Here is an 8,977-nt window from a genome sequence, read left to right on the forward strand (position 1 = left end):
TATGTGGCTTATTTTCTTTTCTTTCTTGCAATAGAATGATATTTTTCTATATTAACACAGTCTTGTTAATTTTAGGTTAACTTGAACAGGTGAGTAAATACTCGAAAACTATTAACTTTTGTCAATTAATAAACCAAATAATTCCATTAGTCCATTAAAATGAACTATTCAATGGATTTGTTAGCTGACCACAACCTTCGATATCTCATTTTCTTGACTTCGTCAATCTAGGCTTGCCTATTTGTTACATTCGATTGCTTGTTTTAATTACTCCACTTGTTTTACAACTCTTGCACCTTTCAAAAAATTAATCAACTTGAATATGACTTATCGACCGTGTATACTTGTATGTTCGTTTGAGAGCAACAGTTTCACCAGTGAAACAACAGCCTTGAAAATGTGTTACTTCAAAGCTAGCCTTTATGACACGGCACTAAACTAGTTTTGTTTCTACTACTAGTAGTTGTTATCACTTAATGAGGATTTGAAGGCTATAAATTGCCTCTTCGTGAAGCTTACTTCCAACATTTGAAAAGTAAAAGTTTTTCATAACCACTGTGTTTTTGGTGACCATTTTGGAGAAACAAGACAGATCGGATATGGCCAGTCCAACAAGACCTGATAGGTTTCTCACAATCACAAAAATTATGTATCACGTCACTATTAGGTGTTCACAAGGCATAACAGGGACGAGTTGAAATGTGTGGTTGTCAGTCTCGACTGTTGGTATCCATCTCATGCCGCAAATTTCTTTCTTTGTTAGGTTAAAAAATTGGAGTCAAAAATATGGATCGGTAGTTGAAAAATCTCAACAACCAAATCTCACCATTTTTTCTTACCAAGAAACCTAACTTTGAATTTTGGTTTCTAATTGATATCATAAATGACATCAAAGGAAACAATTTTTTTCCTATAAATATGACACTTTTGCTCATTTGTTAAACACACCAAGATAGAGAGAAAAAAATATTAGAAAGCAAGTGAGGTATACCATAGATTATAAGAAGATAGTAACAGAATGTGAGCGTTATTTTTAATAAGGTGAAAAATCAAAAGAGTGTTATTCCTTTTGAGTATGTTGTGATCACTTTGAATATTATACTCGTGACTACCCACGGTAAAATTTCTTATTATAATGATAGCAGTTGCTCCTCTTGACTCATGTTTTTTTCTTTTATATAAAAGAGTTTTCACGTAAAATTCTTAATGTCATTGTTTTTCCATTTTATTTCCACTATTTTGATTATATATATTTTTGTGTTAGTCCGCATTTTTCCAACAAAGACCAAGTTGAGGTGTCACTATCTAAGTTAGAGGCTTACTTGTCAGCTAAGGTCAAATTTAAATATCTATTTATGTATTATGTCAAAAAAACAAAAATTATATGTTTTCATTGAGTAACGGCTAAGACATGCAACTATTGGCCAAGATTTTGGATACCTGTGAAAATTAAATCAACAGTGTGTTAATTAAGCCATTTCTGGTCCTCTAATTAACTAGCAGTACACCTGTCAGACAAAACAATCTCAAATATCTGAATTTTTTTTAAGTATCTTACGTTTATGAATAATTATCTTGTGATTCATCCCTTTTTCGAATCTTACACATAAAGAGAGCTTAATACACCAAACTGCTTTAATAAATAATTCAATTAGAGAGCAAATGGCTATGCAAGTCATTAAGACAAAGTCAATTATTATCACTTTAATGTGATAGTACACCATGAAAGGACAGTGTACGTTGTGATATATATGGAGGACCACAAGCATATCCAACCCCACTGTTAAATTGTGTTTTGGAATATTAATCAATCAAACTGGAAAGAGTCATAATAGCTATATAATGCATCGACCACTTGGTACATACTAATTACTATATATAGTTTGGCACTACGAATCTAAGCATATAATTAAGGATAAATTACCCTTTTACACATATTAAGATGCTATATTTACTTTTATTTCCTATTACACCAAAAAAATTCCAAAATCCATCTTTTTCCTTTAACTCTCTCTCCCTCACTGATACATCACGCCTCCTCCTACATCCTCGCCCTAATTTGCTCGACTTAATTCGCTCCTCTTCAACCGTTTTTGAGATTTTGAATTTATGAGTACATCTGTTAATCAATTTCAAGGTTCCAACTAAGGTATATTTTAATCTTTCCTTATATGGAATTTCACTTCATCCTCATTCAATCTGATTTCTCCTAAAATTTGTATCGTTTGATTTCTTCTGTAAATCTTTGAAAAATCCTCTAAAATTGTTATCATTTGTTTTCTTCTATAAATCTTTCTGTTTTTGTATCTCATACCTTCAATGATACATATGGAATCCGTTCATGGTCTCAAACAGTCCAATAAAAATCAAGGAATTCTTGTTTCACCTGGTTCTGATTCGTCTTGGGAAGGTTACGACGAGGTTAGATCCAAATATCGTAACGATCCAGCAGTGATGGATAAGCTACGTGAGAAATTGAAGTCGAAAGCTACAGTTAAACATACACCCAAAGAAATAGACAACAAGATTGAAGGGGTTACAACACGCCCTAATCTCCCAAAGGTATGGGTTCAATTAAGGTTTTTTTAATGAAAATTTTGTGAAGGTTTTTTGATTCTGATACATATCATTTATGTATCAGCTTATCATGTATCAAGCGCTATCTCTTCTGATACATAGTGTCTTTTTCAAATGCAATTTTTTTGGAGATTTATTATTTCTGATACATCGTGTTTAAGTGTCAGTTTCTATTGTATCAAGTTTTAATGATTCTGATACATCTACATTTATGTATCAGATTATAATTTATAAAGCCTTACTGTTTCTGATACATCTTCTGTATGTATCAGAATCTCATCTCATGTATTAGATATTTTAATGCATATGATACATCGTATTTATGTATAAAGTTCAAGTTGTATTTAACCATTTTCATGTCAATGCAGGGAATGAAATAAGTCATCAAGAAGATCCCATCCCACCCATTGAGATTCGGCACGGCATATAGGGCTAATTTTCTTGATGATTTTGAATCATCAATAGGTGAAGAAGGTATAAAGTTATTTAGGCAATCCATATTTGGTCACTACTTAGATATGCCAAACTGCAATTTTCAAGGGCAAATCATCAAATGTCTCTTACTTCTTGAGTTAGAGCAAAAAAAGAAAGAAGAATTGCACATTCGTCAAGTGCAGGGTAATATACTACGATTTACAATAAACGATTTTGCTATCATTACTAGCTTGCTATGTACCGATAATATCAATGACTTTTGATACTCTGATGATCCAACAAGTAGATTATTATCTTTATATTTTTCTGGTGCCAAAAATGGGGTCAATAAAGCTCATTTCGTTGAGCGTTTTCTGGTTGGAGGATGGAAAACAAACGAAGACGCTGTTAAAATGGCCATTCTCTACTTTATCCACACTTTTGTTTTTTCTCAACTAGGTGATGCACCTATATCTGTTGATGAGTTTAAGATGGTTGAAGATGGTAGGTATGAGCAATACCCATGGGGGAAAATAACATTTTCTAAATTGATAAAAGGAATGCGGTAGGAGTTTTCAAATGCCAAACAAATATATCGTCTAGGCGGCATGCCAAACGCTCTGAATGCATGGATATATGAATGTGCATCTCAAGTTCCCTCTAAAATTGATGTAAGAGTGGGTAATAAAATTCCCAAAATTCTTAACTGGCGTGTTGTTGCCGTGAAGCCAAAATTTGAGTCCTTCATGTCTACCATCTTAAGTGAGGTACATGCATTGAAGATTATTCGTTTATGCACTGATTCATTATACATAACATCTAAGATACATTATATATTTATGACCTTGATACAGTATAATTTGATTCTTAAAGTAGATGTATCAACTCATATATTTATGTATCAGGTTATAAATATATCAAGATATAATGTATCTGATACATCTACTTTATGTATCAAATGAAAATGTATCAAGCTATAAACTTTCTGATACATATAATTATATGTAGCAGAAACTCATTTATTAGTATTTACAGCTCATGAAAACTCTATCTTATGTATCAAATTATAATGTATCAAAAATTACATATCATGATACATCTGCATTTATGTATCAGATTCTATTACTTCAGATAATGTTGTTTTTCTATCAGTTTCTCATGTATCAAGGATTAATGTTTCTGATACATCATGTTTATGTATTAGAATTAACATGTATCAATTATTCACTTGTTTTCTGACAAGCAATCAATCTTTTTTGCAGTATCGATGCTCCAACATTGTCCAATCTCAACATGAAATGGAATCTATTGTCATTCATGGCAATCAACAAAAACCTGAAGCTTCAACATCAGCTGCCAAGGTCAATTTCAGAAAACGTCATAAAGTCCCCGAATTTGAGGACTTTTCAACAACACCACCCACAGAATTATTAAATAGATCTAGTCATGTCGCTGATACATCTTCTCCACCTCCTTCCAAAAGAATGAAGACTTCTTCTACTAAAGAGCCAATTCAAGTAGAAATAGTCAACATGCATAAGGATTCCATACCACCAAATGAATCAGAAAAGCATGTTTCTCCTGACAATGTACCAGCGGCGAAGTCAGCGGTAGGAGGTGAATCTTCCGGTCATTCGGATCAAATTGTTCATATGCAATTCAAAGCATTGAAGAAGTCCATAAAGAAGTCTCTAAAGAGATACGTAAGTTATTACTTTAAGATGTATCACATACAATATACTTTTAATTAGGTGATACATTCTGATTTTTCATATACCTGTATCAAGGTTGACCGGAAGTTCAAGCGTTTGGAGAATAAAATTGATTCAAATCATATTGATCTTTTGAAAGCCATCGGCAGTATAGCGAACCGAATGACTCGCACATCATCTCAACTTAAAACAGATGATTTTGATCAAACATTATATGTGGTTGAACAACAAAAAACACCTACTGAATTGGAGGTGAACAATTTTGCAAATAAATCTGACCCACCCAACAAAATGACCAATCTAATATACAGGAAGATATTAAGGTACATACATCACGTAATATTTGATATTTTTGCTTTTAAACTTCTGGATACATTTCATTATCATGTATCATATGTAAATGTTATTATATTTTTAGGGACCTGAACCATCCACCATGATAAAATAGGTTGACAATATATCAGAACAAAATATTTCATCAGATATTCCAGAATCATTTGATCAGCAGGTTTCTTCTGATACATTAAAGGTAATGTATCAGAAACAAATTGATGATCAATTTGATGCTATATATATATTGTATAAGCTTAACCTCTTTAAATATATAGATATCTAGACATTTAGTACATATATATCATAAGTAAATGTTATTATGTTTCCAGGAAGATGAATCATCCATCAAGATACAAAAGGTGGATGATGTATCAGAACATAACATTGTAGCAGATGATGTATGATATCAGGAGGTTTTTTGTTAAGTAATTGTTTTTTTAAGATAATGTATGATATCAACAGTTTTTTTATTAAGTAATTGTTTTTTTAACATTTGTAGGAACCGTAAATATTAATTTTTACATCACAATTAAAGGATGTATCAGCACACCAAATGGAACCACAAAGAGCATATACTGATCAGCTTATTGCTGATTCTGATACATTACATGTAATGTATCAAATACATTATTGAGATAAAGTCAACATTAATAAGTTTTGTAATGATGTTATACATTACATGTAGAACACTGCAAAGAAAGATGGAAGAGTAGTCGTTGATAAAACTGACAAAGTAGAAGAGCAAGTTGAGGATATTGAAAAAGAAAAAATCAAACCAAGCACATCGGAATCTAATACTTCAGCACCATTTTTGACTGAAACTCTGGATATGATAGATGCTCTAATATACGGACTTCCATTACCAGCCATGCCATTGACCGTTGTTAGTCATGAGCAAGTAGTTCAGGATGAATGTCTATTACGCGATAGCCAGGTACCAACCACTCTTCCATCAAAACCCAATGTATTGTCTGACGATGCGAAGACACCATTTCGAAGAAGCAGGATTCCTTCGAAGATCTTACAATCGTCGTATCTTTCAAACTTTGGGTCGAGTGAAAAGGGTAAGGAAAAATTGTCATCTTTTATGCATCAGACACACCCTTTTGAAGGTTTTGGTATATGCTATCATCCCCCATCTGAGCTTTTCACAAACTACTCTCAATGGATAGATAAAGGACTACTAAAATCGCATGACAACAAATAAGTATGATATATACAACTTATATCCATACAAGTTGTGTATTATATTTGTTATGTTATTTAACTACAAGCTTTCATTCAAGAAATCGAAGAAGGATCATTACAGATCTAAGTGCTCTTCATTCGGCTTTGAAAAAATGGACTTTGTAGTGGCATTTCCTAAAGATAAGAACTGGTTCTACCTAATGTCACAACCGAACAGATGCTGGAACGATGAGGTAAAAATTTTATCATAAAGAATATGATACAACTTATACTTACTATATGATACATATAGATTAATGTATCTGATACATATATAGATTAATGTATCTGATACATACATAATCTGATACATGATGTTTGTTGTTATATAACTAATACTTTCTTAAAATGTGCAGCACATCGATGTAATATTTTACTATCTTCGGAAGAAATCGAAGATGCAGTTGAACAATCAGTATTGATACACAACGACAAACTGTATTTTCAAAATTTACATCGAATATGTACACACATGCTACTATCATATTCCACCTGACATTTCTACCCAAGAAGATATGACAAGGTCCACTGTTATAGCTCATCACAAGAGATCCGTGAAGAACATAATAAGAGGTTTTTCAATACCAGTCGGGTTGCCCTGGCATTTGGTAGATGAGGTATACATTCTAGTAAACTGCGACAGGGATTTTCATTGGGTTCTTGCGGTAGTTGTGTTGAAAAAGAGGTTGATACGTGTGTATGATTCATCGCCTAGACGAAGAAGTAGTAACCCTTCCCTAGAGATCCAAAAGATAGCAGCAATGCTACCAACATACCTGCAAGACAATGGTTTTTTTGACAACAACAAACGTACTGATTGGTCGTCTCTTGATTCATACAAGGCAAATCAACCGGTAACATGCTTGAACTACATCACTCATTTGCAGTTGAATATATTGAAGGAATTGTTCAACCGATAAGTGACAGCTTGTGAGTATTAACAATTATGTATAGCTAAATCATTAATATGTCAATTTTACTTTTTTAAAACTTGTGTATTCCTTTCTTTGCAGGGATTGTGGAGTTTTCCTGGCCATTTTTGCTGAATATCTTAGTAATGGAATTTCTATTCCAAATACTGGACTAAACGCCGAATTCTTCCGTTCAAGATATGCCGCACTCTTGTGGAGATATGGTTGTCAGAAGGCCATGGATGGTTATGTTAGTGATAACGACGAACCAAAAAAAACTAGGAGAGATATCTCTCCAAGCCAAGGAGAACTGATTGATGTCCAATAGTTTTTTTTTGTGATAGTAAACATTTTAAATGTATCTGCTACTTTTAATGTATCTAATACATTAATTGTAATGTATCAGAATTAGTAAGCAACTGAAATGTTATAATTTTTCCATATATCAATTGAAAAGATTTGTATGTTTTTATTTGGTGTCAAACTCGAATATAAAATCAAAGTTTATGTATCATATTTTACTGTATTAAACTTGTATCAAGTATCGTATTCATAAGTGTCACATTTTGATTCTGATACATCATGCACATGTATCAGATTTTCTGTATATGAGATTTTCATGCATCAAGATTTATTGATTCTGATATATCATGCACATGTATCAGATTCTCATTTCTCAACATTTAGTGATTCCGATACATTTATTTTTTGCATAAGAATTCCATGTCTCAAGATTTAATGCTTATGATATATCTTGCTTATGTATCAGATTCGCATGTATCAAGATTTACTGCATATGGTACATCTACAACCTATATCAAATAAGATCTTATGTATCACCCACAACTCTTGTGGAATTATGGTTGTTGAAAAGACAAGAATGTTTATGTTTAGGAAAATAACGATCCAAAACAAAACCCATGTGAGATTTCATTTTTCCAAGTCAAGGAGAACCGATGGACGTCCTGTATTTTATTTTTAAAAAAATTATAGCAACAGAATGTACAATTTTGTTTTTCACCAATTGTAAATATTTTAAATGTAACTGCTGATTTAAGTATCCCGATACATTATATTTAATGTATCAGAATTGAATGTACTAATCTTGATATATATCAACTGAAAAAGATTTGTATGTTTATGTCATGTGTCAAACTCAAATATAAAATATAAAAATAGATATAATTATATGATTCAAATAGAATGTATACCGAGATACCACAAACATCATATCTATTTAGGAATAAAATTACAAGTCTTTCTGTTGTGGCCTTCGTGGCCACAACGTCCACAAGCATTTTTGCTACTTGTTATCTTCTCACTAGCGAACTTTTTTCTCCTTTTCTTTGGTCTTCCTGGCATCTTTTTGTATATTGGTGGTAAGACAAATTCTTCCAAAATTTCCTTCGGAGCAGACCAGTCTTTCTTATCTGGCATTGGAATCATTGGTAATTCATAAGTATTTGCCAGCACCTCTGGTTTGTAGTAATCAAAACAGTATGGGTGCAGGTCAGTAATGTTCTTGCTTTTCAACACTGCAATTACATGTGGACATGGTATCTCGTCTAGTTGAAATCTACCACAAGTGCATGTTTTTCTTTCTAGACACACAATGTATCTTATACCTAATTCGTAAACAGAATAAAGATAGTCTGATGAAGCAACAATCTGCAGGAATTAAATTTCAAATATATGTATTAGTACTTATGCATCACATACACATCTATATATCAGAACTGATGTAAAAGGGTAATAATTATCACAGGATATACATAACTGATGAAGCAACAAACTATAGAAAAT

Source organism: Solanum dulcamara, chromosome 9, assembly GCF_947179165.1.
Source record: "Solanum dulcamara chromosome 9, daSolDulc1.2, whole genome shotgun sequence".
Classification (NCBI taxonomy): Eukaryota; Viridiplantae; Streptophyta; class Magnoliopsida; order Solanales; family Solanaceae; genus Solanum; species Solanum dulcamara.